The 20,382-nt window shown below is 44.1% G+C and overlaps 1 protein-coding gene across 1 annotated transcript in view; it reads right to left on the bottom strand.

Annotated features, from left to right (window-relative positions):
* Nucleotides 1–20,118, bottom strand: part of ASAP1 (ArfGAP with SH3 domain, ankyrin repeat and PH domain 1) — a 288,493-nt gene extending 268,375 nt beyond the window's left edge. Inside the window, exon 1 of the mRNA XM_026659939.2 lies at nt 19,893–20,118. The gene's annotated coding sequence lies outside the window, so the exon portion shown is untranslated. The remainder of the gene's footprint in view (nt 1–19,892) is intronic.
* Between the last annotated feature and the right edge of the window lie 264 nt (nt 20,119–20,382).

Here is a 20,382-nt window from a genome sequence, read left to right on the forward strand (position 1 = left end):
CATAGGATGAATCTGCTTAAAAGTATTCCTGGGAACAAGTAGGGCACAGATACAAACATGCTGATGCTGTATAGGACATTAATAAGTCCAGTTATAGATTACGGATACTAAACCTTTAATTGAGCTTCTAAATCAACACTGAAAAAAGTTAGAACCGATCCAAGCTCAAGCTCTTTGAATCCCAGGTGGTCTGAGTATTACGACTCTGCTGTGTGTGCTGCAGGTAGCATTTGGAGAAAATGCTTATAAGTTTAAGGATGCGATGGTTAACCATAGCCCAAAAGGTTAAATCTAATGGAAATGCTGAAGATAAGAGTACTAAATAAATACACTGATGGGAATTAAGTAGACAAGAAGTAACTGGGTGCCACAAACTCCCACATACTAACAGGGCCAAAAGCTGGGTAAAAGACTTGGGTGAAGATGGAAGTCTGGAAGAAATTAAAATTGTTAGTCATGGGAAATCAAACTATAGCTGGATGGCTATCCCTCCAATTGTGGATTTGGAATTATACAACAAAACAAAGAAGAGCAGGACCATAAAATAGGACTACTAAGGGCATGTCTTCACTACCCGCCGATCCGGCGGGTAGCAATCGGTCTATCGGGGATCGACTTACCGCGTCTAGTGAAGACGCGGTAAAATCGATCCCTGATCGCTCTGCCGTCGACTCCGGAAATCCACCTCGGCAAGAGGCGGCAGCGGAGTCGGCGGCAGCGCGGCAGCGGTCGACTTTCCCGCGTCCTCACCGCCAGGTAAGCCGACCTAAAATACGCAACTTCAGCTATGGTATTCACGTAGCTGAAGTTGCGTATCTTAGGTCGGACCCCCGCTGTAGTGTAGACCCAGCCTAAGATTTATGAGTTTATACACGGTAAATGGGGTCAGAGTTGCCAAATCTATATTGACAGCTCTAGAAATGACAACACAGGTAGAGTGGTAAAGGCCTTTTGTATCTTTGAATTTGTAATTAAGAGATCTGAGACTACCCAATTTTGTGCCATTTTGACAGCTGAACTGGTGGGCATACTGTTGGCACTGACCTGGATAAGGGATGTACACTCAATGATGACTGCTATTTTACCTGACTATTACAGTAAGTAACCTCCACTACTTCAAGTGCTGTTCCTTATGTGTATTCCTCGCATGGGCAATTGGCAAGCAGTGTTCAGACTGGAAGCGGGTGTGAGGAAGCTGGTAGCAAAGATACTTGCAATTCTGCGAATTCCACTGCTGCATCTGCAGCTGAGGTGTGAACTAGAGTGTAGGGTGTTGCAGATGTGTGGCTAGGACTCCAGGTGGCCACCCTGCAGCAAGATGTCAGACAGGGATACCATGGAGAAATCTTGTGCTCACATGGAGTGATCTGTGACACACCAAGAGGGGGATAGGAAGTTTTACTATCTTGTAGCACTCTGAGATGCATCCCAAAACCTACTTAGAAATCCTCTGGGAGGATATGGGTTGCCCACGCGATCTCTCTGCTATGGTGATAAAAATTCTTGGTGATTTTCTAATAAGTTTGGTTCTTTCCAGGTAGAACCCCAGAGCATGCCAGACATTGAGGGAGTGGAGTCTCTTGTCTTCAGAGGGACCATGGGGTTTTGGGGAAAGAAACAAGTAAATGTATCATTTGTGCCTGAGTTCCATATCAGTCAAACTTGCAGAGAAATTTGGAGTGTAGTCAGAGAGAAACCTTTTCTTTGTGAAACAGTGTATAAGGAGGATATGCCAACATGGCTCCAAGCTCGCTGACCCTTCTGGCCAAAGTGATAGCCACTCAAAATGCCACCTTCATGGGCAGGTGGGTCATGGCACATGTCGCCATGGGTTTGAAGGGCAGACCTGTGCATGAGGATCAGGATGAGTTTAAGGTCCCATTGAGGTGTAGGTTTAAGCACTGGTGGAAGTGATAATTCTGATGGGAACAATCACTTTGGAGTTCAAGGGTCCTTGTTCAGTTAGTAGATCAAGTGGAGCCAAGCTTGCAGACACTGCAACAAGTTCAGTCTGGCAAATGGTGTCACATAGGTGCATGTGGCCATGTGACCTAACAGTGAAAGACACTGTAGTTTGTGGTCTGTGAGTACTGCATGAAATCAGGTTGCTCATTGTATGAGACCTGTCTGAGGGAAGGAATGCTTTCGCAGAAACCGAGTCCAACATCACCCCTATAAAGTTTGTCCTTTTGTTTCCCACAACAGACTTTTCTTCATTTATGCAAATGCCTAGGGCTTCTAAAAGTTGTATGAGAAACCTTGTCACTGACCTGACCTCCTGATGAGACTGGCTGATGAGGAGCTAATTGTCTAGGTATGGAAACACCGTATAGCTTTGGCACCTCATCTGGGCTGCTACCACAGTGAAAACCTTCATAAATACTCTGGATGCTGTAGCGAGCCCAAAGAGGAGGACCCAAAATTGGAAGTGTTCCTGGCCAATCATAAAACTCAGGAACTTCCTGTGTAATGGGTGAATGTCCATGTGGAAATACACACACTACATGTCAAGAGCCGCAAACCATATCACTTCCTAAAGGGAGGGCATTATTGACACCAGTTTTATTGATGCTAACATTATCATCCAGAATTTCAGCTTTCAAATAAAGATGTTCAGTTGTTGAAGGTCCAGGATGGGTCTGCATTCTTTGTCCTTTTTGGGAATTAGGTTATACAGGGAGTAGAACCCCCTCCCATGGTAATGAGATGGGACGCACTCTATTTCTTCTCGGTGTAAAAAGGATTCCACGTCCCGTTGAAGAATCCCTTGTAAGAGTGCTTCCCAGAGGGGGACCAGAAAGGGAGTTTGTGAGGCAGGAAGGAGAGAAACTCTATGGAGTATCCCTGATGGATAATCTCCAGAGCCCAACTGTCTGTAGTGAATTTGTTCCAGTTGTGGGTGAAGAGTGTAAAACAAAGGAGACAGGGTAGGAGGTGGGTAGCACCAGGTACACAGGTCTTGACCAACGTGTCTAAAATGACTCTTGCCAGCAGTTGAGAGAGAGAAGGGGGCTGTGGCAGTAGAGGAGGCCAAGAAGCGAGGCCTCTGAATCCTCTGACATTTGCACGGAGGTTCAGCTGGGAACTGGTAATAAAGTGCATGAGGATGTGGCCCTGCCATCTCTGATGTTTCCTCTTGAGCTCTGCAGTATAAAATCCCCAGGGAATGCAGAGCCGATCTTGAGTCCTTTAGTGAGTGCAGGGGCACACCCATTTTCTCATTAAAGAAGCTGGACTCAAAGGGGAGTCCTGGATGGTGTTTTCGACATCCCTAGGAAACAAAGTTCTGAAACTTGTGTCTGCAGCATCCACTGCAGCTGGAGGGCTACTTTTGCCACTAGCTTCCCCTCATCTAAAAGAGACTGAAATTGGGCTCTGTCCTCCATGGGAGGCTTATCTCTGAAGTCTGTAAGCCTGGAATGGTTATTAACATTGTATTTCACTCACAAAGCTTGGTAATTAGTGACACAAAATTGCAGGGCCCCGGAGGAGAAGACTTTTCTTTTCAGGAGGTCCAGTCTCAGAACCTTTATCTGTCAGGGTGGCCCTTTGATAGTGTGAACGAGCTCTTTTTGTAGCTGTCTGTACCACCTATGCATTGGGGGCAGGGTGGGAAAAGTAAAAATTCAGCTTCTTTGGCTGTTTTCTGTGCTGGGGCACAGGATTCTGGAGCATGCCATATTGCTCTGCCTAGTTCTAGTTTGGCCCCATTGATCAGAAGGGCCACCTTACTTGGTCCCTGAGGTTGCAAGATGTCCAGGAGCGGGAGTGACAGGTCCTGGACCTCCTCTAATGGGATCTCTAGGTCATTGGCAACTGTTTGTAACAGCTCCTGGTTCTGCCAGTGGTCATCTGCCAGAGAAGGGAAAGGTGTGACCGCATTGTCCAGGAATGATGAAGAGGCACCCGTCGGAACTATTAGTACCTGAGGCTCTGTCTCTGGCTCTTCGTCCTCATACATCGATGGAACTGGTTGGCAAGAGGGAGAGGAGCAGTAGGACTCTGAGAGGAGCCTGGGCACTTGCCATAGGAATCCCACAGAAAGGCCAGAAAGAGGGATTGATTGGTTGCAAGGGATTCCAAGAGAATTGGTACCAGTGGTCCCTGGGCTGGGGGCATTGTAACCAGAGAAATGTCAAGCATAACCCCTCGACTGTCTGTCAGGGATTGAGTATCTCCATGGAGATACCAGTGCAGCTACCTCCATTGACTCATCCAAGTCCGAGAACTGTTCCATCGGTAGAGGTGGCACCATTGGTACCGGGGCATTCCTACAAGATGGTTGGGAGATGGGACTGCTTCTGGGACATTGATATAGACTCCTTCTCCAGAGTAAGGAGATTCCTCAGGAGGGCAGGACTGGAAAGAAGTGAAGACTGAAGGATATATTCCTTCTTTATCCACAGTGTTATGTACACCTCCATACGGCTTGGTTTCTGAAGGGTTCCAGCAGTCAAGTCCGGTGCATCTGCAGCAGCTGGATGATCTTTAGATGACTAAGGCAGTACCAACAATGGGTCCAGACCAGTACTCAGACAGAACCAGCAAACATCTGTCCTTCCGCTTTGGTATCAAGGTGACTGATAGAACTGACAGATCTTTCTTTTTACGCACCTTACCCTCCAATCTAGCGGTCTTCAGTGGAGCTGGTTCCTTGGGTTCCATATGTGACATCTCAGCTGACCTGGACAGGCTCAGGGAGAAAGCGCACTTGTTATGGACAGTCCTCAAAGGGGCTCTATCCTTGTGCCCATGAGAGTGCCCTCTAGAAGAAAACTCCTTGGACTTTGATGCTGAAGGCTCCACTCCAAGGCACTGGAGGGGCACTGCTGGTCAGTTGAGGCTGATGTACAGGGGAGTCTCCCTGGCCCAGATTGGAGAGGGGCCTTCTCCAGCAAGTACTTTCATAGGTGAAGCTCCTGGGCTTCTCGAGTTCTGGGTGGGAAGGAGCAACAGATACTGCACTTTGCAGAGATATGTGCCTCACCCAGACAGTACAGGCACCATTGATGTTAGTCACTGATGGGGAAGGAGTGAGGGCACAAGATGCATTCTTGAATCCTGGGATTCTGGGCATAGTCCTGGACCCAGGAAGGGGTTCCCCAACCAGGCAAAAGATCTTACTCCATGCTAACTAGCAAGATAAGCTATATAACTATTTACAGGTATTTTCTTTCTTTGCAGGTTATGCAATGGAGTGAAGGAGGACACTAATCTGACTCAGGTCACGGTGTGGTAAGAAGGAACTGGAAAGGCATCGACCTGCACTGCCTCTTATACCCTCAGTCAGGAGCACAAGGAGAGCTACTGCACATGTACAGGTCAACAGAAGGATTTGAAGAATTTTCGGACTCAGGCACGTGATGCCCATGTGTATGCATAGGGACCAACAGTCAAAGAACTGGGGATGACCAAGCCCCCAGTGATTGGAGGATTTGTTTTGTACTCCAGGAAATGTTTAGCACCACAGCAATTTTCAAACTTTAATTTTAGTAACATGTTTCTCAGCTCCCTTTCAACTAGACAATTATTATTAAGTCCATTTTGCAGATGGAGAAACTAAGGCAATAAAGGTTAAGTGACTTTACCAAATATCAAAGAAGCAGTAAGTGTCAGAACCTGTATTGGACTGTAGAAGTACCTTGGACTCAATGTTGTGCCTCATCCACCAGGCCACACTCTCTCTCATGTTGTTGAGATGTCTTCTTTTAGACCAGCTTAGTAGAAGAGTTTTCAGCATTTGTAATGGTAGCTTGTGTGGCACTGCCCTCCTCCCTCTGCTAGATTCGGAAACTGAACTGAACAAAATCAACTCCCCCCCAAAAAAGTCAAGGGACCTGTGACCATGAGCTTTCACCCTACCCCAAAAATCTAGCCATGAGCAACTGTAGGAGAAAATAATCCCTAGGAGAACGCTTTGTTAAAACTTGCCATTGATTTTTACAGAGCTAGTCATTGGTTTACAGTTTCAAAGCTATCTTTGTAATAAAAAGGCTAAATTTCATTTTTTAAAAGTGGAATGCTTAGATTCTCCTTTACATTCTAAGTGTCCCATTGGTCCATTTAATCCACTAACCTGTTTCCAATGGTGGCTAATCAGTGCTTTACAGGAAGGTTTAAATACCTCCCAAATGGATAATTCTGGAATAATCTATCCATATGGGAAGTTTTTTCCTAACCCTATCAGTTAAGAATTGGTTTATGCTCTGAAGCACGAGGGTTCATATCCCTTAAGAAAATGGTTTTAACTCATCAGGGTAACTGGGGATGTAGTCATTAAACATATGGATGGCAAATCCTTTTATAAAAACTCTGAGCTCTTGTTCAATGATACGTTGTGGCCGTATCATCTTCCCAAAGGCCAGCTCTTCAAACAAAGAGAATTATTATCAGTGTAAGACCATCAAACTAAACCTTCCTATGTGCTCAAAAAACAAAACCCCAGTGCTTTTTAAACTCAACTCAGATTTTCACAGGACATAGCTGATACACTTTAACTCAGTAACACCATTGCCAGTCATTCATCTCCAGCCAAATTTTGATTTATATTTAATTATAAATATTACCTTACTGCACATCTTTGGTCATGCTTCTTTCAAGAATAGGTTATCCTGTCATTCTCCCAGTCTCCTGCACTGGAAACACTATACAAGAACGGCACAGACGTGAACAGAAGTCAGAATGTTATTCCTCCTGGAACTCTTCTCCTGTCTCACCATCGCCCCTCATTAAAAGAGTGGCTAGGTAGGGCATTGTGATACTGCAAACATATGCAACTTCCAAGAAGAGAGACTCTATTAGCAGCATAAACAACAGGTTTTTTAAAATCTATTGTTCACTGCAAAGGTCACACAATAACTGACATACATAGAATCATAGAATCTTAGGACTGGAAGAGACCTAGATAAGTTCTCTAGTCCAGTCCCCTGCATTCATGGCAGGACTAAGTATTATCCCTAACAGGTGTTTGTCTAACCTGCTCTTAAAAATCCCCAATGATGGAGATTCCACAACCTCCCTGGGCAATTTATTCCAGTTCTTAACTACCCTGACAGTTAAGAAGTTTTTCCTAATATTGAACCTAAACTGCCCTTGCTGCAATTTAAGCCCATTGCTTTTTGTCCTATCCTCACAGGTTAAAGAGAACAATTTTTCTCTCTCCTCCTTGTAACAATCTTTTATATACTTGAAAACTGTTATAAGAACATAAGACCGGCCATACTGGGTCAAACCAAATGTCCATCTAGCCCAGTATTCTGTCTTCCAACAGTGGCCAATACCAGGTGCCCCAGAGGGAATGAACAATCATTAAGTGATCCATTCATGTCCCTTCTCAGTCTTCTCTTCTCCAGACTAAACAAACCCAATTTTTTCAATCTTCCCTCATGTTTTCTAGACCTTTAATTATTTTTGTTGCTCTTCTCTGGACTTTCTTCAATTTGTCTACATCTTTCCTGAAACGTAGCGCCCAGAACTGGACACAATACTCCAGCTGAGCATGAAATAGAGCAGAATTACTACTTCTCATGTCTTGCTTACAACACTTAAGCAAATATAATTCTGCAATATATTAGCAGTTCTTGCAACAGTGTTACACTATTGACTCATATTTAGCTTGTGATCCACCATGACACCGAGACCTCTTTCCGCAGTACTCCTTCCTAGGCAGTCATTTCCCATTTTGTATGTGTGCAACTGATTGTTCCTTCCTAAGTGGAGTACTTTGCATTTGTCCTTATTGAATTTCATCCTATTTACTTCAGACAATTTCTCCAGATCATTTTAATTTTAATCCTATCCTCCAAAGCACTTGCAACCCCTCCTAGCTTGGTATCATCTGCAAACTTTATAAGTCTACTCTCTATGCCATTATCTAAATCGGGGTGGCCAACCTGTGGCTCAAGAGCCACATGCGGCTCTTCAGCAGTTAATATGCGGTTCCTTGTATAGGCACCAACTCCGGGGCTGGAGCTACAGGCGCCAACTTTCCAATGTGCCGGGGGGTGTTCACTGCTCAACCCCTGGCTCTGTCACAGGCCCTGCCCCCACTCCACCCCTTTCTGCCCCCTCCCCTGAGCCTGCCATGCCCTCCCTCGTCCCCAGAGCCTCCTGCACACCACGAAACAGCTGATCGGGAATGGGAGGGGAGGGTGGGGGAGGAGCTGATCGGCAGGGCTGCTGGTGGGTGGGAGGCGCTGGGAGCTGATGGGGGACTACTGACATATTACTGTGACTCTTTGGCAATGTACATTGATAAATTCTGGCTCCTTCTCAGGCTCAAGTTGACCACCCCTGATATAAATCATTGATGAAGATATTGAACAGAACCAGACCTAGAACTGATCCCTGTAGGACCCCACTCGATATGCACTTCCAGTTTGACTGTGAACCAAACACTCTCTGGAAATGGTTTTTCATCCAGTTATGCACCCACCTTATAGTAGCTCCATCTAGGTTATATTTCCCTAGTTTGTTTATGAGAACGTCATGCAAGACAGAATCAGAAGCCTTACTAAAGTCACGATATACCACATCTACTGCTTCTCCCCAATCCACCAGGCTTGTTATCCTATCAAAGAAAGCTATTAGGTTGGTTTCACATTATTTGTTCTTGACAAATCCATGCTGACTGTTACTTATCACCTTATTATCTTCTACATGTCTGCAAATCGATTGCTTAATTATTTGCTCCATTATCTTTCCCGGGTACTGAAGTTAAGCTGACTGGTCTGTAATTCCCCAGGTTATTCTTATTTCCCTTTTTATAGGTTGGCACTAAATTTGCCCTTTTCCAGTCCTCTGGAATAATTGCCATTTTAATGACTTTTTAAAGATAATCACTAATGGCTCAGATATTTCCTTAATCAGCTCCTTGAGTATTCTACGATGTATTTCATCAGGCCCTGGCGACTTTAAGACGTCTAACTTGTCTGAGTAATTTTTAACTTGTTCTTTCCCTACTTTAGCCTCTGAGCCTACCTCATTTTCACTGGCATTCACCATGTTTGACGTCCAATCACTACTAATCATTTAGGTGAAAACTGATACAAAAAAGTCATTTGGCACTTCTGCCATTTCCACATTTTCTGTTCTTGTCCCTCCTCCCACCCCCAATTAAGTAATGGGCCTACCCTGGCCTTGTCTTCCTCTTGCTTCTATTGTATTTGTAGAATGTTTTCTTGTTACCCTTTATGTCTCTAGCTAATTTAATCTCGCTTTGTGCCTTGGCCTTTCTAATTTTATCCCTACATACTTGTGTTATTTGTTTATATTCATCCTTTATAATTTGACCTAGTTTCCACTTTTTGTAGAACTCTTTTTTGAGTTTCAGATCATTGAAGATCTCCTGGTTAATCCAGGGTGGTCTCTTGCCAGACTTCCTATCTTTCTTACTCAGTGGAAATATGGTATTGCACAACCACCTGGGAGTGCTTTAAGCTGTTAAAATCCCACATGTGCATCCTCTAGTACTTAAATGAAACTAATCTACTCCATGCATTCCAACATCATCAGAGTATTTCCTTTTTGGAAAGAAATTTTCATGTTCATTCTGACATGGATGGAAAAGAACAAAACAGATTTTCTGTTCTCACAACTAACATAGTTCAGTAACGAAGGTGTCACATTTTCAAGGAAGGCCTGGCTTGCCACAGTTCACAGAGATGGTGTCTGGCCACTTCAGTCCTTCTTCCTCCCCTCAGTTATATCTGCAGGGGTTAGTGCAAAGCTCACTGCAGTTTGTATACAGAACAGCTGAATAAGCCGATTACATTTTGTTGTTATTTATCTCCAGCATTCTTCTTCTACAGAACCTAGTGAATGAATATGCAATAGAGGCAGCTATGTAACGCTATGTAGCTAAAGCACCAAGTCGTTGTTTCTGAGGGTCTGGATTCCTTTTCTGCGTAAATTCACAAACTCATCTGAGTTTGGAGGTTTCTTCCAAGTCGCTATCTGACTTGTATATACACCACAGTTTGGCTTAGTTGGCAATTCTCACTCAGGAGAGGCCCAGAATTTCAAAAGCAGAAGTGTTGTATGTTAGGACTGAGATACATTAACAGACTTACATGGAGACACAGACAAAAGTTTTCAGTCTTGGGTAGCTTAAGCTAGGTTCTTCTACCCATATATAAGCGCCCAGATAAACAGCCTGACTTTCAAAGGTGCTAAGTACCTGGAGCTCCCCTGGAAGTTACTTATTTAGGTACCTAGCTTTAGGCACCCAAGTTTTAAAAATGGTTGGTTTAACTTCTAGCCATGATGCCTGGCTCTAGCATGAATGGTACCCTTGATACTGATACTCAAAGTGAAGCATTACTACTGCAGATTGGCCAGATCCACATTCATGGTCAACAGAATACTCATTATGACAAATTTCTATGGTTTAAAAGTTCCTTTTGGATGTTTTTCTCCCAACCCGTAAAATACAACATGACATACAAACAGGAGCGCCACCAGCATTTCTGCCGCCCTAGGCGGCGGAAGGTCCCGCCCTGAAATGCCACCCCCCCACAGAGGCGGCAGAAGGTCCCGACGCCGAAATACCGCTGTGGTCACCGCCCCCCAAATTGTAGCGCCCTAGGCGACCGCCTAGGTCGCCTAATGGGTTGTGCCGGCCCTGCATACAAATAACATCCTCCTTCCCCCCAAGGAAAAGACAAGTGTCCCTACAGACTCAAACTATAAACTCAACATACAAGTAGCACAAAAACCCATTGACTAAAACTCCCTGTTTCCTTGCTATCAGGGTGATCCTAGTTCTAATCCAAGGGTAACTGACTGCTCAGTGTGTGATATGTATTGTGCTTTATCTACAAAGGATGAGAATCTGTTGCAGCTCTTAGCTTATGAGCCTAGCTTTCTTGCTCAAGTGGTAAAGATTCATGGTTTCCGCTCAGAAAGGCCCCAGTTCAATTCCTGGTGTCAGCCAAGATGGTGGCTGTTACATAAATGAGAGCTCATCTGGGATATGAGCTGTTGAGAGCCTTGACTTACATCCTCTGGGCAGAAGAAGGGCATGTAACCCACTGCTGGGTACGTATTTTCCCCATTCTGCATATGATCCACAGAGGATATGGGTTTGCTACAGAGCCTGATTATTTAAGTCAAACTCTAGAGATTAATGCTTTCCACTGTAGAGGTCCCTGCACCAAGATGGTGGCCATCACACAAATTCATTGAGATATCAGTTTCCAACAGCCTATGCACTCTTAGGGCCTAATTATCATATATACTTTAGGCTACTCTGGCAGTGTTAAGGGTCCCTAAAGTGGGGAGAATTGCCCCTGGAGAATACCCTCTGTGCAGAGAGCCAGTGTAAAACTGGCATAAATGCTCTACACCAACCATGATAGCTTTTGCTCCCAAGCACGACATCAGGGACAGATCAGAGGACTGTCAGGGGCTCAGCCAGAGTGCACAGCCCTATGGCTATTTTATACTTCCCATGGGACATAGGGGACCCTGGGAAGAAAAATGTAAGTTAGATGTTTTAGGGTACTCTAACTCACTTTTGATGCCAGGTAGGGTCCTGCAGGGCTCCAGCATATTAAGGGCACAAAGGTGATTTACAATCACCTTTGCATCCCTGCACCTGCTCCAAGTGCAGGAATGGAGGAACCGATGATCAGGCCTTTCAAGTCCAGTATTCTCCATAAGGAAATTGGTCCAGTCCAGTAAGGAAATTGGTTTCAGCTGAGCTCAGATATATTTGTCTTTCTAGGCAGTGAGTGCAGATAACAGCTGTAGATCTTCTCTTATGCCAGAAGCAGATTTAAACCCTGTCCTTACCAAAAGCTGGATGGATTGCTTCTGTCCATCCCTTCTCAATTATACACAACTTCTTAAACATACAAAACAATGATCATGTTCATCTCATATGTATTTTTGAGGACAAGAGTTCTGATGAAGATCTCATTTACCTTTGTGTAATTCTGGAATAACTCTAGTGAAGTCAAAGCAATTACTTTACTGTAAAAGAGATCAGAATTTAGGCATGAGTGTCTGTACCTATTTAAAATCTGTACATTCAATATAAACACACAGTATATTGTAGGAATGGTAAAATGTCTTGACAAATGACTCAGTCATTAAGTGTAGATACCTTTTTATATGGATGTATAAATACCGAGTTGTGCTAAGATCTGAGTCTGATAAGCTTCGCTGCGTACTTGGCTATGATTGTTACTGGTATGAACAGAGATAAAAAAGCACCTGCTGACACATTTAATTATTAAAGGAAGTGCAACAAAGACATGCACCTGATAAGATGGATGGGCCAGATCATTTACACCAGCTGAGGAGCTGGTGGTGTTTTATGAGAGATTTACATAGTGATGAAATATATTAAGTGCTTTGGGTTGTTAGGGATCTAACAAGGGTTTGAGTGCAGGGGAGAAGCAGCAATTAGTCACATCACACATGCTCCATTTACGACAACATGCACTCAGTGTTATGGTGTAGTCCAAAATGCTAAGGACTGCTGGTTCAGCAGGTTAAAACATTCAGCCCTTTCTGAGGCAGGGACTAAACTGGCTGGTTCAGCCAGGTACTGCACAGTGGGTGCACTCACAACTGGCACAGCTGTGCTAGCATGTGCAAAAGAACTACCCTCCTGCATGTTCCACTGGCATCTAGGCGCACAAGGAGGATGCACCACCTATTTCACACATACACCTCCCTCCTTGCTGGCTGCTCCAGCAATGCACAAGGAGAAAGACAGGAGGCAGGGCCAAGCTGCTGCTGCTCTGATGTTTGTGTGCCCAGCCCCATCTGGAGTTTGAAGAACCAGAACTGAGATGGAGCTGATTGACCGGAGCTCTGCTTTCCTCCAAATTCCCCACTATCACTGAGTGGAAACATGCTTCCTCAGACTACCTAGAGAAGACCAGCGCTCTCACACCAGTTACAGAAGACCTGATCCCCCACACGAGCTAACAGCAACTTCCAGCAGTTAGAGAAGATCCATCCACCTCGATAACCATTCCCCACCATGAAAGAACATTATTCTGCAAATACACAGCCAGAGGTTGCAGGACAACCTGCCTGCCTTCATGGGTTGCTGGGGAGGGAGAACATGGTGGATTGAGGGATACTGGGCTAGGAGTGGGTGTGGAAGAACTGACAGACTGAGGGGAAGACCATTAACTTTATGGATTGTGATGGGAGAAGAGTAGGGAGCTGATTGTTTGGTTGAAAACCAGATGGGGAGAAAACATTATTGAAGTATCACCTCTGCAAGCTGGTAAATTGTATTACTCCCATTTTATAGTTGGAATTGTAGAGGCTTGCTCAAGTTCACAGTGGCAGAACAAGGTTACACTGGGAATCCCAAATCTCTTTCCTGTGGTTCAAGCACTAGGCCATAGTATAATTTTCTTCTCCTCAGACTGGAGAATGGATATTAAGAAACACGTGGTCTAGGACCAACTGAGCTGGAAGACCACCTCTTCCCATGTCACACAGCCACCATTGTGTTCAGCAGTGGTGCCAGAACTGGAGATTATATAACAGAGAGGGAGCAGCTGGCAGGGCCTCACTTCCCCTTGGTCCAAAGCAGTGCTAGTTGGTCAACCTTCATGGCATGCTTCAAGGTACATTTGCTTCCTGAGCTGAGAGATGTTGGGAGGACTTTGGTGGGAGAACATACAGGTTGGAAACACATTTTTAGCTGCTGGGTTATGATTTAGGTTCCTTGTTGGGCAAAGGGAGGTAACTAGAGTAGCCAGTCTGTATAGCTGACTTCTTCAAAAATGTGCCTGTCAAATAGCACCTAGACTCAGAGCAAAGGATAGGAAGTCCTGCCTATAGCATGTGTGTCTGCATTAGAAATAAATGAAAATTGAATACAAACAAAACTCCTATTGCAGGGGAGTAGCAGCAGTCATTGGTTGTAAGATTTCTCATGAGTCTCTCAACATAGAAAAATTTTGCAATCTTAAGTTTTAGTGGTTTAAGCCAGTGGTTCTCAAAGCCGGTCTGTCGCTTGTTCAGGGAAAGCCCCAGGCGGGCCACGCCGGTTTGTTTACCTGCCGAGTTTGCAGGTTTGGCCGATCACGGCTCCCACTGGCCGCGGTTCGCCGGGAAGGGCAGCCAGCACATCCATTGGCCTGGAGCAGCGAACCGCGGCCAGTGGGAGCCGTGATCGGCCAAACCTGCGGACACGGCAGGTAAACAAACCTGCCTGGCCCACCAGGGGCTTTCTCTGAACAAGCGGCGGACCAGCTTTGAGAACCACTGTTCTAAATGCCTCAGCCTATGTGGCGCCCACTAGAGAGACTATTCCACAACCGCACCTTTACTAAGCTTTGTAACAAATATTCCTCAATTTCAGTTTGTTACTCTGCCTCCTATTCCCTTTATGAAGCTGCTGTCCCTCTTATGACAAACACCCCTCTTTCTTCTCTCCCTATTTTATTTCCTGTTGCGTGTTTCACTGTGACATGCCAAGCAGAAACACAATATAGCTTTGACATAGGAGAGCAGCTGGGCCTTGCCCTAGTAGGCAGACGGAAGATAAGTTCCAAAGGATAAAATGAGTGCATTTTATCAGGAGCTTTGTCATGGGATGTGTACAGCTTCCTGGCACAGTATTACAGTGCAGCTAGCAGAACCAACAAACACTCCTTTCCTGTTAATATAATTAAAGGCTGCAAATGTTTAGAGACAGGCTTTTTTGAGTTAACCACATGCTTCAAATTGTTACGTGGTTAACCACTAAGCACCCCCCACTTCACAAATACCTATAGACCAGTTTGGTGAGTGGGGGGAGGAGGTTTCCTTAGTTTGCTTTCAGTGAGATGTATTAGAAAGCAAAGCAAATCAGTAGATTCCTCGTGACTTTTAGAAATAACTAGCAGCCACTGAGAAGCAGTAAACACTGATCATTGTCATTGACAGTTTGTTCAAATTTAATGCTGGTGAAAGTTGCTTTGTTCAACAGCTCTAAATATTAACATGCTGGGCCAGATCCTCAGCTGGTGTAAATTGGCAAATCTCCATCCACTATCCCAGTTAACAGCAACCAAGGATCTGCACCCTTTCCTTATCCACAGTACACATACTGTGAGCATGCATCTGCTTCTTGACATTGACCTGACCTGCTTCTACTCTGACTTAAACAGGCCACCTATCAGGGTGAATGACAGTTCATTCTTTGTCTCCCTTCAATATTTGGTCCCCCTGATGAGCATGCCAACACGAGAGACAGTTATGGTGTTGTGGGATTGTGTGTGTGATGTGGACATCTACTTGCCAAGAACTATGCTGAAAACACCCACTGATTCCAAGAGACCAATGCCACCTGAGAGTTTGACGATAGCTGGTAAACAGCCATTAAATGGTGACAAACTTTGGCCACTATGGCCATGATCCAAAGCCCACTGAAATCAATGGCAGTCTTTCTACTGATTGCCATGGGCATTGGATCAGGTCCCATGTGCCCAGTTCTGTGAGGCCGGGAAGTATCCTCGAGTGCTGTAAGAGTTGGGGGTGGCACTTCATAAGATCAGACCCAATCAAACTAGGAGAGTTTTGTGCTGGTGACCTATGACACAGCTGAAAGGTTCTAGCTCTTATTACCAATCCTGTGCTGTCTGGGTCATCCAGTCTCCCTCGAATACAGTGGCAGGGTCTCTGAACCTGCATAGGGATATAGCATTCTTCTAGGAACTCATCCCGTTTCTGGGAGCTAGAACCCTGCATAAAGATGCAGAGTAATTTCTGCTGACTCACAGTGGTAGATTTTTTTTGTAACTCCAGCCAAGATATAAGAAAATATAGCAGAAGAGTCACTCTCTCTAGAGTGAGAGAATAGGCACTGGGACACGAGCCCTGCTGGGGCTAGAAACAAGCCATGCTCAAGTAGGGGGAGCTTGGTTAGTGGGCAGAATACCAAGACTGAATTTATTCCAATCTGAGTGCTAATTCCATTCCTTTTATTCTGACCCATTGTTTTAAGACTACATACTGTGTCCTTCCCTCCCGTGCATCTGAGGTACCTCAGCTTTGTAAAGCCAAAAAGGGGACTTTGAATCAGAGGGCGAGAGAACAAGCACAAGCACATTGGTGTATTTGGAACTCTCTCCGGAGCTCCACTGGGCCTACTTTAAATCTGGGCCGATTCTCGTTGCGTGACAGAAATATTCCATCAAATAAAAAATCCCTTTTCTTTTTGTTGTGGGTTGCAAAGCCATGGAACAGATATTTGTGCAATGAACCCAATCGTACAGGGAGACAGTTTTGCAAAATCAGCTGCCTTACTTGTCCAGGCAGATCCCACGGTAGCACATACAAATGCATGTGGACAGTTACCCCGCTTGTGTGCCTGAAATGCCCACAAGTGTGGGAATTTCACCTGAAGTTTGGGTGGCCATTTAAAAAGGGTTTTGAGAAAGGGTTTGAGAAACGGTAGAAAAATGACTGAAGATTAAAAATGCTCTGCGGGCCAGAAGAGATAAAAGAATAGGATGTGATTTTTTGTCCCATAAACCAAAGGGGACAGGAAGGGTTAGAAGCTTTTAATGTGAGAAATGATTTAGTCGAAATAGTTTAGTTACTCTGGCCCATTGATCGTCTGGGCAGAGAAACATTATTGTATGTATTAAGTTGACTCTCCAGTACGCTATGCCTGTCAAAACTGTTTATTCACTCTTGCCAACAACAACAAGAAGAAAAGCAGGCGGCTTGGCAGGCACAACGGTGAATGGGAGGCACAGAATGAATGCATGAGTTGAGGAGCGCCTCATATATGCAGAAAGGAGATTGTACAATAGGGTCTGTAACTGTAGAGCTTATTAGTGGTCATTAGGAATAGACTAAAAAGACCTGAAGGAAATATCTCCAAGGATAACAGGGTGGTTTGTTCTCGATGCCCATTCAGCCAGCGGCGTATTATCGCTTAGGCCGACAAGGCCTAGGCCAGCAAATTTGCAGGGGCAGCAAATTTATAATAGCAGCATTTTTGTAATCGCGGCATCAGTGACGACGCGATTCTACCAATCATAGCGCGTATTGAAACCACCAATGACGGCGCGATGCCATTTAGTAAACATACTCGTGAGAATCCTAAACTGCACCGGACCCCCCACTTGAACGCGGGGTTTTGGATCCATGCGCGGTCTCGCGCTATACAGACGCGCGTTCAAGCGAGGGTCCGCTGTATTTGTAATTTTATTTATAATAAAACTTGTAAATGTTCAATTATTTTAATGTTATTTAGATTCATTTTAGTTCAAACGAATTTGTAAAAAAATTAAAACAAGTTCATATGGGGCCAGGGGCGGCAATTATTTCAGGGCCTAGGGGCGGCAAAATCCTTAATCCGCCACTGCTTCTCTGCTGATTGTCACTGAGAAAATTTCAGAGGGCGAGTTACCATGGTGCTTATTGTTATGTCAGCAAATGGCCACTGGTAGCTGGACCAAGGCGACCACATTAAAAAAAATTTAAAAAACCCCCTAATGTAATCATCACTTTTAGTTAAGGGGACATGGCTGGGTGCAGCTAAATAAATAGAGCGCTGAAGAAATTCCCAAAGTCCAAACCAAACTGAACTTTAAAACGTTGTGAGGTTTGAAATAAAAAAAGAAAGTTCACACAAGGAAAAAAAAACAAAAACACATACACAAAGAAATAAAGGCTGTGCATTTGCATTTCCTCTTTCTGGGTGTGGGCAGAAGAGGAAATACCAAAATATCACTAGAAAGGCCATACTCACAGCATTTCCAGCTTAACCAAAACCAGAAACACTGGCATTTCTACAGAAAATCCTGTTCTTATGACACTGCCAGCCTGATTTTCAAACCCAAGAGATTTGATTGGGCTTGGAAAGGTCCCCATGTTTCTTTTCAGTGCTTATCTCAACTCATCCTCTGAATTTTCTGAAGATCACCTATCATTAGTGACACCTGGACTTGGGCATTTAGCCCTTTGGTATTGCTAGGAGTTTTGCAGTCAGAACCTCATAGCCTGGAGATGAGGATATCCCCCTCTATTCTGCTTTATTTCCAGTCATGTATATAGACAACCAAAGTAGTGTACAGCCTTTAATGCACAGCAGAACACCAAAGGTCTAGTCCTGCACACCATTACTCAGGTGAGAAGTCCCTACTCATGCCTCTGTTGGCTCCAAGGAGCTACTCACATGAGTATGGGTGTGGGGGCAGACTTAAGTGGGGGGGATAGCTCAGTGGTCTGAGCATTGGCCTGCTAAACCTAGGGTTGTGAGTTCAATTCTTGAGGGGGCCACTTAGGGATCAGGGCAAAATAAGTACTTAGTCCTGCTAGTGAAGACAGGGGGTTTTCAGAGTCCCTTCCAGCTCTATGAGATAGGTATATGTTCAAAGTGCACAACTTTGGAAGAGAATCTCAACTTTCCATGTGTAAAACACTGGCTACTTTCTCTTCAGTATCACAAGTAACCAATCAAAATGGCATTCTTACAAGACTGATGGAAGGAGAAGTGCTTAATCCTGACAATCTCACTCACAAAAGCCTCCTATTGACATCAGTGCATTGTATAAGAACTGCAGGATCAGGACTAAGATTTTGCACAGGAAGAGGGAGCACCAAAATAAAAACAAATGTGTTTAGAATCCCCAAGGACTCCACACAGTAAGATTAAAATGCAGAAGTCGGTGAGTGCTTTCTTTCAGTTTGTAAATGGAAAAGTATTTTCCCACTAAAATACCTAGAGAGTTTTAGTTTTAACATGGCTTGACTGCCCCAGACCTGCAATAACATACATTAAAATTCAGGGAGATTTCAGTATTCCAGTGTGAAAACAATGCTGAGGTGTAAATATCTCAAGTAAATTTATTACACATAATTCCCTCTAGCACAGATGCTCCCTAATATCCAAGCAACTTGAGGCCATCTAATCCCCCACCCCCACTAAAAGATTTTTGAATTAATTCAAATAACTCAGAAGTGTTGAGTGTAACTAGAGCACTTACTTAAGGACAGTGTAAAATGAATTTCAATCGTTCAGTGCCTATGAGTCTGATTTGCCCTTTTCGTTCTGGCAGAACTTGCACTGGATTTCTAGAAGAGATTTGCCTGAACAAGGACTACAAGATTGGGCCTTAAGTGTTTCCTTTCAAATGCTGACTCATTGACTGTGAGACCATCAGACCCGCTGAATTTGTGATCAGGGTTTAATTAAAAATACACAAGGCTACTATCACTGCCATGCACCCTAGTTAAATCATAAGCCACGTCTTACATTTTATTTTAGTTGCACAATTCATTTGCTATAAGGTATCTTTCAGCAATTTTGCTACAGACAAAAAGAAGCCCCTTTTTGGCCTCTAGCAATACAGCTGCACTAAATACATTTTTGCTTCTATTACAAATTCATTTGAAAAGGCAATAGGAAAAAAGTCTCTCACTGATTCTTTTAACAATTTAAAACCAAGTTTAGATTCAACATGCAAAAGACCTATGGAGGAATACAATTAAAAATACAGCCATAAAATTCCTATTTTAACAAAAAGCTCTGATTCCCTCACTCTTTTCTAAGATCAAAACATTGTGGTTTACCAAGTAACTTATATATGGGCGCAATCCTGAAAGCCCTTGCTTACATGTGAAATTCTTAAAGTTAATCAGGCTACTCGTGAGTAAGGGTAACTTAGAAGAGCAAGGATTTGCAGAATCAGGCCCTATATATTTTGTTCAGGTAAATAGCATGCATTTACAGGGAATTAAAAAATGGACTTCACCAGTATACCCCACACCCACTCCCCAAAAGTCCTATCTCCTCAGTTTCACGGATCTGTTTGTTGTAAAGTGATTAGCAGTCAGATTCAATGGACACACAGTCCCACCTTGTCTTTGTCTAAGTACTGTACAGTACTAACCACACCTAAATTTAGCATGCTGCAACTTACCAGAACTTGTGCAGTTTGAATTCCCATTCCAGATTTGTTCCTCAAACCTAAGGCCATTATTCCATTTTAGGCTAAAACATCCTCTCCCATGGGCCGCTGAAAGAAACCATGTTTCTTCAGTTATTTCCAGTTAAAAAACAAAAAAATCCAATGTACAGTGGTCCACAGACTTCTGGAGACTAAAAGTTTTGATTTCCATCCAGAAATGTCCTGAGCGGTGAGGACACACAGGCACTACAACTGGGAAGAGAGCAGGAAGGAAAGCCTACCATGTGAGCACAAAGAAACCCCCCCCCACAAAGTCTGTTCAGTGGACAGCACTTGGGTCGATAGCAAGGATTTCAGGAAATCCAAACACTTAACAGGAAATCTGATCACTGGATAAACATTCCATAATCTCCACAGATACAGTTAACATGCTGCGTCTCCAGTTAACCCTTACCCTGACGACTGCTAAAACTGAAATCTGACATTCCTTGTAACATAATCT

The sequence above is a fragment of the Terrapene carolina genome, unplaced genomic scaffold (genome assembly GCF_002925995.2).
Source record: "Terrapene carolina triunguis isolate 2854851 unplaced genomic scaffold, T_m_triunguis-2.0 Scaffold58, whole genome shotgun sequence".
Classification (NCBI taxonomy): domain Eukaryota; kingdom Metazoa; phylum Chordata; order Testudines; family Emydidae; genus Terrapene; species Terrapene triunguis.